At 37.8% G+C, this 17,510-nt stretch overlaps 1 pseudogene; it reads left to right on the forward strand.

Moving 5' to 3' along the window:
- Positions 1 to 1,741: 1,741 nt before the first annotated feature.
- LOC137733307 (GDSL esterase/lipase At5g03610-like) lies at positions 1,742 to 12,241 on the forward strand (annotated as a pseudogene).
- The last annotated feature ends 5,269 nt before the right edge of the window (positions 12,242 to 17,510 follow it).

The following is a 17,510-nucleotide window of genomic DNA, read 5'->3' on the forward strand; positions in this document are numbered from 1 at the left end:
GATTTCAAATGATGTATGGCATGAAGGTCGAGAAATACTTAACCAAATCGAAAACTGATTCGCAAGAGAAATGATTTTGTTTTCGCAATAGCACTGATGTTGTGTGGTGTTTTGCCGATATTTGCACACACAAAATTCGGTTTGATGCATGGTTTGTTGCGTTGAAAACTAAACTCCCAAAGCTTTCTGGTGAGTAACTCTTCAAATGAAAGTCAGGGGAATTAAGTCAATTTTGACGACGAACACAAATGATGTGGGCAACACTACCACCAAGATTTCGAATAAAATCCGAAAACCCGTTCTGATGCTACTTGATGCAAGAAGAACCAATGGTAAATGGAAAGAACGTGGGATAGATGACCTAAGAATCACTCAACCAGGGGCAACAAAGCTCGCTCACGTTGCTAATCGTCGATTCGCTCACACGACCAAACCAAATGCTTGATTTAAGGAAGAAGAAAACTCACTCTTCTTCCTTAAATCAAGTGTTAGGCTTGGTCGTATTGAGTGAATCCACGGTTAGCGATGTGAGTGATTCTATTACCCCTGGTTGAGTGATTCTCAGATTCTATCCCCGTAGCAACGTTGTGTGAGTTCCGTTGCCCTGGTTGAGTGATTCCCAGGTTTGCGCTTCTATAATGAATGATGTCGTTGCTTTAAAAAAAAAAATAATAATAATAACAAAAAAAAAAAAAAGAGTGATTCCCAGGTTATCTCCCCCAATCATTTTGTTCTTCCTGCATCAGTTGAAGAGTGATTCCCAGATTATCTTCCTAGGTCATTTGGTTCTTCCTGCATCGGTTGATGTTGCCAAGACTAGCCCTCCAAGATACAGCGGCAGGGGCTAGACGAGGCCAGCAACCAGATGAAAGAGAGAGAAAGTTAGAGAGAGATTTTCCACCAAGAATGAATTGTTATGTACCACTTTGAATTCCTCTAACCTTTGATAGTACCACAATTTTGCTTTTCAAAAGAAACAGATTTGAGTTATTACTGTCACTTATATTTAGGCATATTATCCATTTTAGTCTTTTGACGCGCAGAGAAGAGGCACGCAGGTTCGTCTTTCTTGTCTAATTCTCTTCCTCATCGCATTTCTTTTGCTCTCCATATTTGAATTGGGAGAGTCAGATGAGGAAAAGGGGTTGAGGGAGAGAGATGTCATGATCAGGAAAAGATGAAGCTGCTTACGTCTTTCTCTGCGGGTCAAAAAACTGAAACGGATTGTTGGGCAAAAGTGTTTCACAACAGGATACCAAATATATCGAACTCGCATTTCACAAAAGTTGAATCCAAGACCATAATGTGAGGTAGCTTTATAAACTTTGATATGAAAAGGGTTAGGATTATAAAAGAAGCACGTACTTATTCCAGAAAGCACTTCACCGCTTGCAATGATCATAAAGTCCAAAATGTTATGTTTAGTTATGGTTTGATTGACAGTAATTACATACGAATCCAAAATATTATGTCATAAATGTTTGCCATCTTTACAGAAGGGAAAATTTCTTAAATGGAAATTGTACTAATAAGGTTAATTAGGTCATAAATTAAATATAAATCAAGCATTTGGACTGTATTATATGAATTTTCAATTCCTTTTTTCCGTTTTCTAAGCTGTAAAACCTAATGCTCTCGAGTAAGTTACATGTATGTATGTATGTATGTATGTAAGTATGTATATATCGTCCTCATCCCAGCATCTTTCCCCCAGAACATTACTCCTAATATTCTGGTTTCAATGGAGAAGAAAACCACCGTCGCCTCTTCATTTTGTCTCCTTCTTTTATGTGTCGCCACTTCTACTGGTTAGTCAAATAACTTAATTATTATTTATTTTGGAATTACATAAAACAAATTGTATTCATTTATTAATTTAGATATTTAATTACTACGTTTTTTTAATTGCTTTTTACATGTAGTAGCAGAAGTTCTTGAGGCACACCCCCACCTTCACCACCAACCTCACAAAAATGATGGTTCCATCAAACTTTTCGTATTCGGGGACTCGTATGCTGATACCGGGAATGTCGGAAAAATCTGTATCTCCTTCGTGGAAGAAACCTTATGGGATCACTTTTCCTGGAAAGCCCGCCGGCCGCTTTTCAGATGGTCGTGTGCTCACTGATTATTTGGGTTCGTTTTCATACCCTCTCTCAACTCGAGTATTTTTGTTTAGATTTTAAACGGTCTAGTAATATTTCTTTTAACTTGTAAGTGAGAAACGTTTAATATCAATTTTTCCTTAGCATTGATATATCGTTCTGTATATCAGGAAATGGAATAATGTATAAATGAATTAATTATAGCAAATATGGTATTGTAAATTTAAATTAATTATATGTTGTAATATATTTATGCAGCTCAATTTTTGGGTATAAGATCTCCATTACCTTACGCATTGAGAAAATATGCGAAGAAATCGAAACTGGAGAACGGGATGAACTTTGCATATGGAGGGACGGGAGTTTTCGATACGTTGGTGAGTGGACCAAACTTGACCACCCAAATCGGCTTTTTCCAACATCTGCTTGAACAAGAAAAAGTGTATGACAAACACGACCTAATTAAATCCTCCGTAGCTCTAGTGTCAGTTGCGGGGAACGACTACACAACTCATTTCGTTAAACAAGGCAATGGCAGTAAGGTAAGTGGTGGTTCAGCTAGCTTTATATATATTGTTTCAAAAGTCTTCGTGAGTTTTGGACCTTTGGTTATACAATTATAGTGTTTGAAAGTGCTTTTGAAATGCCTGAAAGTACTTTTAATGAAAGTGTTTTTAAAACCAATAGTTAGTAAATATTCAAGTAAACTTTGGATAAAAACGGCTGAAATACTGTTTCTTAAAAGCACACAATTGGTGTTTCTTCCAAAATGCACATAAAATGGTTTTCGAGTTCTAACAACATTTGAACCAAAGACGCTTTCAGATATTTTAAAAGCACACATACGGAGTTAGTTTTAACATTATAATCAAGGTTCTTGCAGTTTGGCCTTTTTGTCCCCTTTTTAACATTATAATCAAGGTTCTTGCAGTTTGGCCTTTTTGTCCCCTTTTGTGTTTTAACATTATAATCAAGGTTCTTGCAGTTTGGCCTTTTTGTCCCCTTTTGTGAAAACCAAGATAGAGTTTATTGTTTTGGGATAAGATTATAATTTGGAGTTTATTGGTGTATCTTTACTCCTTCGTATTAATTATTTCTTGCATTTGAATATTAATACTCTACACGTAACGTGTGATAAATTGTTGTCAAAGGACGGTTTATTGCAGCATAGTTTTCGTACGTCACGTATCAGCAATAGTAAACAAAGTAATGCTAGATAAATCAAAGTTTTAGATTAAATTTGTAAATCAAATATGTCGTCAATAGGAAATAAACACGTTAATTAATCAACACTTAAGCAATAATTCAATCATCAACAACCACATTACATAATTTATGAAATTTGATCTAAATTGTTGGTCTCCCTAATATTATTCAACATTTAAGGATGAGTGTGGACACTGAAATGAATTAAATTTTCAAATTAAATTTTGTAACCATATCATGGGTGGAGCCACTAGAGGACCAAAGCGGTTCCAGGCCCATCCTGATCATTATGTAAGAAATTTCTGCCAACCTTAAGCCTGTGTTGTAGAATCGTGAGACATGGGGAAGAAGATGAATTGTTCTTGTGAAAAAGTTGAATTTGACTACATCTTATATTTTTCTAACAATTTTGTTTGCTTTGCCTTTCTAGTTTAGTGAAACTCAAGGATATGATTTTAAAATTGACTTTAATGTTACTTCTAAAACAACCTAATCAACTATTATTTGTAACTCTCCTCTTTGCCCTTCCTTTTTTCTGTCAAACGATTCAAACCAAATTTCTTTGTATTTTCTTCCTATATTTCCAATTTTTACTGGTTACGCTGCTTTCGACCTCCCACTTAATTGTATTATACACTTCTTTCATTATCTCTATTAAATTTAGTGAGTCTTTCAGTTTTGTGAAGATTACATCAATTGTTCATGTTTTGATTCAAATTTCTTTTCTCAATACATATATGAAAGACCCTCTTTCACAAAGAATTCAAGCTCTACCACTAAATCACATGACGTGGTTGTTAATGATTGAATTATTATCTAACGGTTGATTAATATGCTTATTTTCTACTAGTGACATGTCATATGGTTTGCAAATTTAGTCTACCTAGTGTTAGAGTATATAGGATATGGAAGGTGTGGATGAAGACACATGTCATTAGCCAAACAAATAAGGCAGTTAGGATTGTTGGTAGTGTAAGATTCGGATAAGGCAGTTAGGTGAATATATAGCAACTATATCTCTATAACTAGTGAATCAATCAAGAAAATACATGTGAAAAATCATTCTCTTTCTCTCTTTAAGTTTTCTGTGTTTCCTTCTTCTTCTTCTTCTTCTTCTTCTTCTACAAACTCTATGTTCTCTTTTCTACATAATGCTTAACATGGTATCAATCGCCATTAAATCTTGATCAACTTCTTCGATCCTTTCTTTTGCTTCTACTACACGAAATTCTTTCTTCTTTTGTCTTGTGGGTGTATCAAGATTACCCATCTCTTCATGGTAACTCTGATGGGGCTTCAATCTTGACATGTACGATTGGTTTTTCCTTATCCGTATCTATACTTGCTCGAGGAGTGGATGGTTGACATCTTCCCATTCCTTCTAACTGCTGCCGTTGTTGAAAAGGCACTTTTTTTTTAATGCGCAATTTGTTGCATCTGCATATGCATTTGTGTAAAGAATGACAAAAAAGGATGTTTGCCAAAATGATGATGATTTCATTGAGTTGAAATATATATACAACTGTGATCCTATAATCAAGGAATACAATCAAGTAAATTATTCTATACAAAGCCAACTATAATCAATTACAATCAAAGTATATTCTTGGCTGCTAATCTATCCCTAACTTTGTGGGATAGAGTTGACATTCCAACACTCCCCCTCAAGTTGGAGAGTTTATATCTAGAACTCCCAACTTGCATAACATAGCTGAGAAAGCATCATTTCCCAACGCCTTTGTGAACGCATCTACAAGTTGTTGTGCTGAAGAGACATGTTTTGTTACAACTGAACCATCTTGAATTTTGTCTCTGATAAAATGGCAACCAATCTCTATGTGTCAAGTTCGTTCATGGAAGGCTGGATTAGCAGCTATTTGTAAAGTTGTTTGGTTGTCGCAATATAGGGTTGCAACCCCTAGATGTGATAAATTTAGGTCTATAAGAAGGTATCGAAGCCATGACAGCTCACAACAAACACCTTTCATAACTTTATACTGGGCTTCAGCTGAAGATAATGACAATGTCTTATGTCTCTTTGATCTCCAAGAAATTAAGGAGGATCCCAAGAATATGCAACAACCTGTAGTAGACCTTCGAGCAATTGGGTAACCTGCCCAATCCGAGTCATAGTAAGCTCTCAAAACTATTTTGTTTTGTGAGGAAAAGAAAAAACCTTGACCTGGTGTGCCTTTGAGGTACCTTAGAACACAGAGTGTTGCTTCCATATGTAGTTTACGTGGCTCTTGCATGAAGTGTCACATCCCGACCCGGGGTCCACCACATCCCTGGCTCGACTCCACCGTAGCACGATATTGTCTATTTTGGGCCCCGACCACGCCCTCACGGTTTTGTTCCTGGGAACTCATACGAGAACTTCCTGGTGGGTCACCCATCATGGGAGTGCTCTCGTGCGCTACTCGTTTAACTTCGGAGTTCTAATGGAACTCAAAGCCAGTGAGCTCCTAAAAGGCCTCGTGCTAGGTAGAGATGGGAATATACATATAAGGATCACTCATCTGGGCGATGTGGGATCTTACAATCCACCCCTTAGGGGCCCAACATCTTCGTCAGCACACCACGGCCAAGGTTAGGCTCTGATACCAAATTGTCACATCCGGCCCAGGGTCCACCACATCCTGGGCTCGACTCCACCGTAGCACAATATTGTCCGTTTTGGGCCCCGACCATGCCCTCACGATTTTGTTTATGGGAACTTACACGAGAACTTCCCAGTGGGTCACTCATCATAGGAGTGCTCTCGCGCGCTACTCGCTTAACTTCAAAGTTCCAATGGAACCCGAAGCCAGTGAGCTCCCAAAAGGCCTCGTGCTAAGTAGATATGAGAATATACATATAAGGGTCACTCCCTTGGGCAATGTGGGATCTTACATGAAGCAACTCAAGACATGCATTGAATAAATGATGTCAGGACGAGTTATCGTCAAGTAAATCAAGCGCCCCATAATTCTTCTATATTGTGATGGGTCTTTGAGTAATTCCCCCTTTATCTGAAAGCTTCAAGTTTTGTTCCATGGGAAAGTCAATTGGCCGTGCTCCCAAGAAGCCAACATCTTTGAAGATCTCAAGGTGTATTTCCGTTGTGAAATGAAAATACCTTTATGGGAACATGACACTTCAATTCCCATAAAATATTTCAAGTCTCCGAGATCCTTGATTCAAAAATGACTGTGCAAAAAAACTTTAAGGGAAGAAATGGCAGCCAAATTATTTCCAGTGATAATAATGCCATCCATGTAAATCAAAAGAGCCGTGAAAGAGTTCATTCTTTAATTAGTGAAGAGTGAATAATCTGCTTTAGATTGTACAAAACCAGCAGCTTTAATGGCAGCAGAGAACTTAGCAAACCATTGGTGAGAAACTTGCTTCAAACCGTACAACGACTTGTGGAGGCGACATACCAAACGCTCATCTTGTCGCAGAAGACCAGGATATGGTGACATATAGATTTCCTCATGAAGATCACCATGTAAGAAGGCATTATTAACATCAAGCTAATGAATGGACCGATTAAGGGCAGAGGTAATGGACAATAAGCAACGAACAGTGGTCAATTTAGCAGTGGGCGAGAAAGTGTCATGGTAATCGACACCCTCCATCTGAGTGTAACCTTTGGCTACCAAACGAGCTTTGTAGCACTCAATGGTCCTATCAGAACGGTATTTGACTTTGTAAACCCATTTGTAACCAATATGAGTCTTGCCAAGAGGAAGAGAAGTAGGAGTCCAAGTGCAATTCTCGGCCAATGCATGTAACTCAGATTGCATAGCAACCTACCAGTGAGAGTGAAAAGCAACCTCGGTATAGGTATGAGGTTCCACATCATGGCTAACATGATTAATATAAGCAAAATGTGAGGGTGAGTAATGATGATAGGAAATAAAATGATCCAAGGGACACCTGGTGCCTTGAATAAAGCTTGACAACGAAGAGAGCGATGGTTTGGGTGCAAGTAACATCACTTGCGAGCAAACATAGTCATTGAGGTAAGCAGGTGCGGTGCAGTGGCGCAGAAAACACCCAATAGGGGCGGATGGTGGTTCAAGGACAGATGGAGTGAGGTTGGGATCGACGGGAAGGATAGGAGAAGGATCAAGAGTAGTGGGATTAAGCTCGACAACATAGGGATGTGGAGAATGATCAACATCAGTGTTATAGGGTGTAGTAAGAGATGGAGAAAATGGCTAGGAAGGTGAGGAAGAGTGGGACAACGTAAGGTAGAAGTAAGAGTGAGAGGTTGAGGTTGATTAGAAGTGGGGAGGGGTGCCGTGTTTGAAGGAGGCAATGTTTGAAAAGGATAGGTATTTTCATGAAAAATAACATCTCGGCTTGTGAAGATTTGTTTAGAGTCCAAGTCATATAGTTTGTAGGCTTTGTGTTTCATTTTTCTGGTGCATAAGAAAAACCCATGTAAACCTAGAATAATCATCCACCACAGTTAAAAATATTTAGCTCCAGAAAGGGATTTGATTTTGAAAGGACCCCAAATGTCACAATGAATAAGTTCACAAGAGTTCTTAGTATTAATCGAACTAGTGCCAAAAGAAAGGCGATGTTGTTTGGCCAATGGGCATACATCACAAGCCTTATCCAAATGAAAAGGAAAATGTAACAAATGTTTTGCCATAAACTTCAATCTAGAAGGTGATAGGTGACCCAAATGACGGTGTCATAACTCGGTGAAAAAGGTGACAAGGTGGCAGGAAGGTTGGACAGAGGGCTACAGTGTTGCTGAAACTAAGGCCACCAAATAATAGAGTCATCCACACTGGTTACCCAAACTAATCGTTTTCAGTGTGTCATCCACAAAACCCAACTTGTTCTTCACGTTTAGGGAAAGCTTCACAGAACTACACCAAGTGGCGTAGTTGTCTCCATTGAGAAGCTTGGAGACAAAAACCATCACCGGATGGTCGACATGATGGACGAAATAGGGATTGGAAGCATCAGGTTTACTTCCAATAGAGGTCTGCTCGTTGGCCATGGTTGAAGGTAGGCAATAACGGAAAAAAAAGGAAAGAAAAAACTAGGGTTTGTTGTTTGCCCTAGCTTGTGATACCATATAAAGAATGACAAAAAATGATGTTTGCCAGAATGATGATTTCATTCATTGAGTTGAAATATATATACAACTATGATCCTTTAATCAAGGAATACAATTAAGTAAATTATTCTATACAAAGTCAACTATAATAAATTACAATCAAAGTATATTCTTGGCTGCTAATCTATCCCTAACTTTGTGGGATAGAGTTAACGTTCCAACAATTTGTCGAGACATCTGTTGGTTCACTTGTTGGGGTAGTCGAATGAGATTATGGTGATGTGGCTGCAACTGAGACTGGATTCTGTGAATTTGATGCTAAGTTTGTTGAAATTTCCTGAAGCCGTCTTTGACTTACTCCACTAGAGAGCCAAAATTACCAGATCCTATAGTTTAAAGGAACATCTTTAGTAGTTCAAGCGCTGAGCACTGCTTTCTGTAAGTATCATCAAGAAGTTTCAAGAACCAATTATAAAATTCAGACATATATCTCTCTGATACAATCTCTATGTTCGCTCTGAAAGTTTGTGCACACCAGGTGTTTGAGTCTTTTCCTCATACAGATTTCTCTACAATTTTCCGAAATGGTAACTGCGAATCAACTTCAAATCTTACAATCACCAATCACTGGATTGATTTAATCCATTTCCACGTCTATTACTGTGAAACTGGATGAGATCAACTATCTACAATGTCATTTTGAGATGCAGTTGATGCTTGAAGTCCATGGACTTATGGGGTTCGTTGACGGATCAAGTCTCTGTCTTGCTCAGTTTTCGTCTACTTCTTCAGGAGATTCAGAGGTAACATATGGTACTTCATCTTCAAGAATTGAAACTGATGAGTACAAAATCTAGAAAATGCGTGATCATTCCTTGATGTTGTTACTTACTACCACACTTTCTTTATCCGCTATTTCCTGTGTGATTGGTAGCAAGAGTTTTCAAGAGATATGGGTTCGTCTTCAAAACGAGTTTTTCTTACCAAGTACAAAAACTAGTATAATCAAATTACAGACTAATCTTTACAACATTAAGAAGGGATCAAATTCAATTTCCCAGTATCTTCAAAGAATTAAAGAAGCAAATGATGGACTTTCTATTCTTGGTGTCACACTTGTTGATGAAGACTTTGTGATCATTGCATTGAATGGACTCCCTCCAAATTACAACACATTTAAATGTGTACTTAGAGGGCGTGAGAGCATCATTTCACTTAAGTACCTTTGTGCACAATTGCTCGCTGAGGAAGCCATTGTGGATTGTGCTCTTGTTGAATGTGAGACAAAGGGTTCTTTCTTTCCTCTTTTTAGCTCTCAATTTCATGCTGGCTTTCATGGTGGTTATCATGCTTAATCCAATTTTAGTTCATGCCAGTCAAGCTATGGTAATAATGTTGATAGTTATAATGGAATTCTTGGCTCACCTCCATCTCCATATCCTAGTTCTCTACCACCTGAAATTACTACATGACAAATTTGTTCACATAGGATCATCTTGTTGCCCAGTGTTATACTCAAACTACCAACTCATCTATTACACAAGATCCAAACTTGCAGGATCAGGTTCGATTTTATGATCCAATGGAGTCAATTGAGATGGATTCTGTTATGGTCAATTCTTTCTCTCATTACCTTGGATCTTCCCTGCCACTTAATTCCACAACGAGAGCTTCTATCAGTGCTTCAAAGCAAAACGATCGTGATACAATAATTATAATGAAAACCGAGGAGTAACCAACTAGTTCTGTTGGTGCAGAAAGTTCACAAACTAGCGGATCACATCAAATTTGTTCACAAAAATATCATTTTGATGTTGATTGTTATCACATACATAATGCTCAATCTTCAATTTCAACCCCTGAACCATGTCAACGCACATTGGATCAACAACTTAAACTAGCGTGTCTAGTCATCCTGCAAAATCACGAAACACCTTTACAAAGCAATTCTAATGTTGAAAGTCATACAGCTTATGATCACCAATCTGGTTTTCTCTCTCACTTCATTGTTTCAGAAGATGAAATGTTTTTAGATGAAGCAAAAAAACAAGTTTTGGAATGTATTAACAAGGAAAGTGCAGATTCTCAGTTGATTTCAGTGGGTTTACAATTGTGTGTTCCTACTCAAACTTTTGTACATGAGTTCCAAGGATTTTATGTACTTCGCTTATGCAATGGTGGAAGCATATTTGATATTCAATTAGGCTACCATATGAGAATTTGTGATAAGGGTGGGGGCACCAAGTCTACGTTGATTAGGGTACTATGGTATACATGACATAATGGTAAAATACAAGCTCCATATGCCAGGAGGTTTTCTTATTGCAGGGTATGTGTGCAGCAATGACCAAATACTCCACTCTCCCAATTGCAAGGAATACTATCCAAAAAGAGTTTAGATTGTCAGATACACTCCAACTGCAACAATCTCATGCTTGGACCACCATGAGCTTGCAGGGGGATGTTAGAGTATATCGGATATGGAAGGTGTGGATCATGACACATGTCATTAGCCAAACAGATAAGGTAGTTAGGATTGTTGCTAATGTAAGATTCGGATAAGGTAGTTAGGTGAATATCCATCTATATAGCAACTGTATCTCTGTAACTAGTGAATCAATCAAGAAAATACAAGTGAAAAATCATTCTCTTTCTCTCTCTAAGTATTCTATGTTTCCTTCTTCTTCTACAATCTCTCTGTTCTCTTTTCTACATAATGCTTAACACCTAGCATTACACACTCTAATTAGATACAGAGATTACCATGGCTTTTGAAAAAAAAAATTGAACTTTTTGGAATCAAGTAATAACTATTTTTGGGGTTCTTGGCATCACATCAAATACATATATTGAATTGTGAGACTTGCTACTAACTTCAGCACTGATATTCCTCCTCCAAATGACAGGATTTGGCAGAGTTCACCAAATCGATGGTTAAGCAGATTGCTGTGGATTTGATGAGTATACGTGATTTGGGAGTGCGAAAAATAGCAGTGACAGCACTAGAGCCCATGGGATGTCTGCCGCTCTTAACTTCCTTCCTTTCCTATCAGAACTGCAGTGAAACGCTCAACTTGGCGTCGATGTTCCACAACCAAGTTTTGCGCCAAAACATGGAACAGTTAAATAAGGAGTCTAACAAATCTGCATTTGTAATCTTGGATCTCTATGGCGCATTTTTGTCTGCAATAAAGCCCCAGAAAGACCATCAAGGTACGTAATTGCGTTGAATGGTTGCTGTTATTGACATTCGATCCACTCCATAAAAGCCATCATGCGAAAAAACACAACGAAAAATTGAACAGAAAGGAATGCATGCAGGATGACATTTTTAACAATGCATGATATACGAACCACCAACTAGCTGACCATCTCTTTAGTTCCTCTATTTAACATCAAGTACCTGTTAATTGTCTGGTACTGGAATGCGCGCACTCGGCAACGTATCATCTACATGTATAGTACGATTATATATTTTTTGATATCTTGTAACTGAAATAAATATTGGTTAATATCTCAGTTGCTGCATAATCTATGCATTCTATGATATGCTTGTTTACGAGAATTCAAGTAGTTGATCGAGCGCATGCTTTCTTGGTATAGCAGGGAAAATGACGATCCAGATTGATGATCCATTGAAACCGTGCTGTGTCGGGGTGAGCAGCGAATACTCATGTGGGAGTGTGGACGAGAGTACCGGAGCAAAGAAGTACGGCATATGCAGTAATCCTGAGAGGTCTTTCTTTTGGGACACGGTGCACCTCTCTCAGAATGGTTGGCATGTTGTTTATTGCTCTTTGAAATCTTCTCTTCATCAATTGTATTCGTGATTTGTTCATGCATAAGTACGTAGTTGTCAACTTTGTTTGGCCCTACTGGCTTTGGATCGCATGGAAATTGCCCAATATTTTCTTGGGATTGCATGAAGCTAGCTAAGGCCCTAATAAACAAATAAAACTATGTACTGGGATGAAAATTTCATAGAGTTGTTTACATGTTAAGGATATGAACGGAATTGATCTCAATAAAACCTCAATCAGAGCTAGGGCTGTAAATCGGCTCAAAAAAGTTCGACCTCGCATCAGGTTCAGCTCGATTAAGAAAGAAACGAAGCTTGAGCATTAGTGTGTTAAGCCGCAAAGCTCGTGAGTAGCTCGAAACAGTTCGAATTCAGTATCAGACTCGAATTTTTCAAGCTCTCTCAAGCTCAATTCGCATAAGAACCGAGTATAGCTTGAGCTCGAAAAAAAATTAAACAAACCAAACTTTGAGCCTAAATGGCTCGGCTCATTCAACTGCCACTAATTAAGACTGCAAATAGGCAAGCATTTCTGTACGAATTGACATGATAATATGACATTATGTCATCATTTGAAATCTTCGTGCAATAGAACAATAAGAATTTAAGGGGTTAAAAAAAGAATCCATCACGATTTAAAATCTATTTACAAAAAAAAATTCCTCCAGTGTTTTAAGTTTTGTAAATGTTGGGTTGAATATTTTTGTGCAAACAATTATATTGTGTTATGTAGAAATTCAAGTCAAATTCAATGCCGACATTCATAAAACTTGAAGATGGTGTCGTGCTTCTCAACTACACTACAAGATTATTATTAAAAGACCTAAAGTTTATGCTCCACCAGAGGGACAACAAAGTCATTGACAGTGTCAGAGAAGAGGCCTGGTGCCAACCGTGGGGAAGGAGGGGAAGGCTGCTGTAGGGTTTAGGGTTAGGATCGGCTAGGCTACAAGAATATTGTTCAAAATGTCACAAATGTTATTATGTTCATTTGTTTTGTTCTTCCACCCCTTTTTCATTTTTTCCAGAGAGTAGTATTGTTTCAATAGAGCACTATATACACAATCACTCCATATGCATATATATATATATATATATATATATATATGTATGTATGTATATATATATATATATGTATGTATGTATGTATGTATATATATATATGTATGTATGTATTACTGCTCCATAGGCAACAACTTTTGCTTTGACAATAACATACGTAGGTACAGTTGCTCCTTTCTATGTTAAACTGCTTCAAACATAAAAAAGTTGAGATGTCATCATAAAACTAATTGACAATATAAAGAGTAGCACAATTACTTATAAGTACATACAAGGTCGCTACTTTCCCCGATGCGGGATTAATATTCTTAACACGTCCTCTTACGTGTGACAAATTATCAAGCCTAGCATGTGGAAAGCACATATCTGAGTGATGTGGAGCACGTGTGACCTATGGGTTCCACACACGGGGACAACCTTCTCTAATTGGTTTTATGGTAGAAACTCAACATTCTCCATGGTATCAGTGTTGTTGTCCCATATGAGAAGTTCAACGGCCACATGTGCCCTACTTCACCCTGATTTGTGTTGTCCATGTATTAGGCTTGAAAATTCGTCACATGTGAGGGGCGTGTTAGGAGTACAATCCCACATCGGAAAAAGAAGAAACATTGCATGTGCTTATAAGTAATTGAGCTACTCTCCATATTACCAATTGGTTTTACGATGAAACCTCAACTTGTTCAAATACTTGGTCGTGCTTTATTGAAACTTGATCAACGAGTCACCACAGCATGACTTTGTTTGGGAAATTCAGCCTTGTTACTTCCCGATCCAAATCCAGGTAACTGCTGCTTCTCGCTGAGACCACCGTGCTCACTCTCTTCGTCGATGGTCTCCAATCTTTTTCCGAAAGTAGGCCTTCGCTTCTGTGGTGCTGCTTCAGAGCCCTGCAAAGTTACGACACTTGATGGCCTTGACATGTCTCTCTTCCTCTCAATAACTTCACCACCTATCTAGCTGGATGTTTTCTCTCATCAACTCTTGGTGAATAAGCAGAACATGCAGACCGTTTTATAAGGAGAGAAAGCACGCATCCAACTGCACTTGGATATATGCGTCATGCGTCGACATATATTCTGCACTAATTCATTTAACTACTCATATATTGTACTGAATCATATATGGTGCCTCAATTTGCTGGTCAAATTGGAAGGTCCTGATGCTATGCATTACTAGTACGTTAGGCAAATTGGCCATTGATATTAAACTACCAGCTATTGGATGTGCACAGTTATGCATTTCTGTAAGATCATGATATTCTCGCTGATCAACTGAGAACCATAATCGACTGTTCATTATTCGTGATGCATGCACACTGAAAGAATCCATAAGAGATCAGTATTCTCATTGGCTTTAGGCTCCCACTTATTAGATGGATCAAGGAATTGAATCTGTTCTTTCTACTTTTTATTGATTTTTTCATTGTGGGAGGGGGGTTTGAATAATATATGACGAAAAACATAAAAAGGTGGAGATTTAGTGCAGATCATCGGTTTTCACAGAAATATCAACAACTCAATTTACGAATATATCGACGGATATTGTGACAAGATTTTTTATATAAAATTACGTAATTTGTAAAAAAATACTATTGATAAACCCTGTGCTGTCAGGATTCTATGAAATATTATTTTTCTGTTTTTATTTTTAGCTGGAACATTTCATTAAACCATGCCACGTATAAAAAGTAAACAAATCATGCAACGCTCTGTTTGACTAAAAGGCAGTTCTCTCAAACGACGCTGCAAAAAAATAGGGTTGTAAACTTCTTCGCGAGGGTGACTCTGCAAGTCACGCCAATGCCATTTTTTAGCAAGAAAATTGCATATCTTTCTCCTTTTCAATGCACGATGTCTGGGTAATTCATATATTTTGTGGATATATCAAAATATCTGCCGATATCGTCAATTTTGATAAAAATTCGTCAATATCCTTGATTGGGGATAGAAATGCTTTACCCTCCCCCCATTTTTCAGGTTTTATATTTGGGAGGACGGCAAGTCTCTTTTCAATCTTTATATATTAGGAATTCACTTGGAAACTTCTTGAAATGGTTCAAGTTTTTATGAGAAATGCTACACTTACCACATTTGTACCACCTCTCTCATAAAAGTAGCGTCTATCAACACGTGTGTCTCATCTATATGAGTAATGCTACAATTACCACCTAATTGTACCGTCATTTTAATAGAGGTAGGACCCGCCAACGCATATTGGTTCTATCTTTATGAAGCGAATTTTCAAACCTAACAAGTCGATAACACAATGGGATGACGTGGAGCATGTGTGACCATTTGGCTTCACATGTGTGACAACCTGCTTTGATACCATAAAGAAAGTTGAGGTTCCACCATAAAACTAATTGGCAATACGAGGATTAACTCAACCTACTTATAAGCCCATGCAAAGTCTCTCCCCCTGTCAATGTGGAATTCATTCTCCACTTTACAAACTAGAATTTTTATAATCTAACAGTTAAAGGCTTTAACGTCGGAAGTTGCACCAAATTTAGTATACTCGTTGGATTTGATGAATGCGTTCAAAACAATATTATTGGGCCATCTCCAGGAGCTGAAAGAAAAATATAAAATCGAAAACTTATTCCCGATCAATATGTAACCAAATATATATGATTCAAAGAGCTAGGATTTAATTATCTCAAGGATAACAAACATATATAATATCCACATAGTTTTGGCTGGGAGTTTACATGGACGATTGCAGGCATCAGATACTCTAGCGTCTTCCGGACCCAGGTTGAGCAATACCAATGAGATCACGGCCCTCCAAAGCTATTGGCCATGCTTAAGCTAGAATTGGTGTAGGCCTTACAAATCCAGCTTAAATTCTTCGGTATCAAGAGAAATCAATCTATAAATATATGTAGAGAACTTCCAACATAGAATAACCATCACATATATGATATATGTAATATATTATAACAAATAATTAAGAAAAGAAGAAGAAACGTACGTACTTGGAAACGGAGTACGACCGAAAGTCCTGGTGGGTTTTGGAACGTTACGACTCAAGGGTATTTGAAACTGTAAATTGGAGAAAGGAGAAAAATGTGCTTCTTCCAGGTGAACATATCAAAAGACGCAAGTAATTCGAATGGCCGTATAATTTGAAAGTAATGCCTGTTATTTCCTTTGTAAGGGTGAGCTTGGAGAAGATGAAACTTAAAGGAGTTTGAGGACAGTAGGAGAGTTAAGTGAAAAGAGAGAAGTTTTGATTTGTAGTAGGTAATTTGGATGCCCATATAATTTGAAAGTGATGCCTATTATTTTCTTCATTATATTGGACCGCTAAGAAATTGTGGCAGATTTGCCATATAAAGTTTTGTAAGCTTCCAAATTTCAGCCCAAGGCTTTTGATTTTCTCTAAAAGAGCTTGTTTCCCATCTCCTTTTCTTCAAAATTCCCATTCTGCTGCATCTCCATAGCTGCCTCATAACCGGACTTAACAGTATAAAGTCCCTTCTTGTTGGAATGCCAAACTTAACTTAATTATCTGCATGTACAACCAAATTTACTGAGTGGTAGACCCAAAATGGCGTTAGCTCCGGCTGAAACAGTACAGCATGTCTCCATTCCTTAGTATCCGAATTAATCAGATCAGCCGCTATCATGCATGGGAACTTCAGGATTTGCAGTTTGAACTCTGAATGTCCTTAAGCTTTGTAGCCAAGGATCATCTCGAACTGCACCATCTCTCCAATGCAAACCAGCCTTCAAACCTTGTCGTGCTTGTATAATACCCTTTCAACCCCACGATGATTCCCTCTGAAACTAACATTCATAAATTCCGCATTCAGGAAGTACTTATCTTTTTAAACTCGAGCCAGCAGTGAATCAGGACATTTAATCAAATCTCCATCCAATTTTAGCAACCAAGGCAAGATTAAAATGCATGAGATATTGGAATCCCAATCCCTATCTTTCTTTGGTCTAGCCAATTTGGATACTTTCACTTCAGTTGCTTTTGTCCACTCCATCAGAATTTTGCCAACACTCTTTCAATCTCTTACGGACATTCACCGGAAACTTATAGCAAGACATAGCATATATAATTTGGTAAGGCCAGCGCAATCGCCTTAGTAAGAGTTTTTTTCCCAGTTGTTGATAAGAATTGCTTTGCCTATCTATTTACTTTCTCACCTACTTTATTGTCATCAAACACTTCTTTTTTCAATAATTCAACATCAGCCCTTTAACTCCAAATATTTCCCAACTCCGCACTTTGCTTGTATTCCTGGAATACCAGAGAC

Source organism: Pyrus communis, chromosome 5 (assembly GCF_963583255.1).
Source record: "Pyrus communis chromosome 5, drPyrComm1.1, whole genome shotgun sequence".
Lineage (NCBI taxonomy): Eukaryota > Viridiplantae > Streptophyta > Magnoliopsida > Rosales > Rosaceae > Pyrus > Pyrus communis.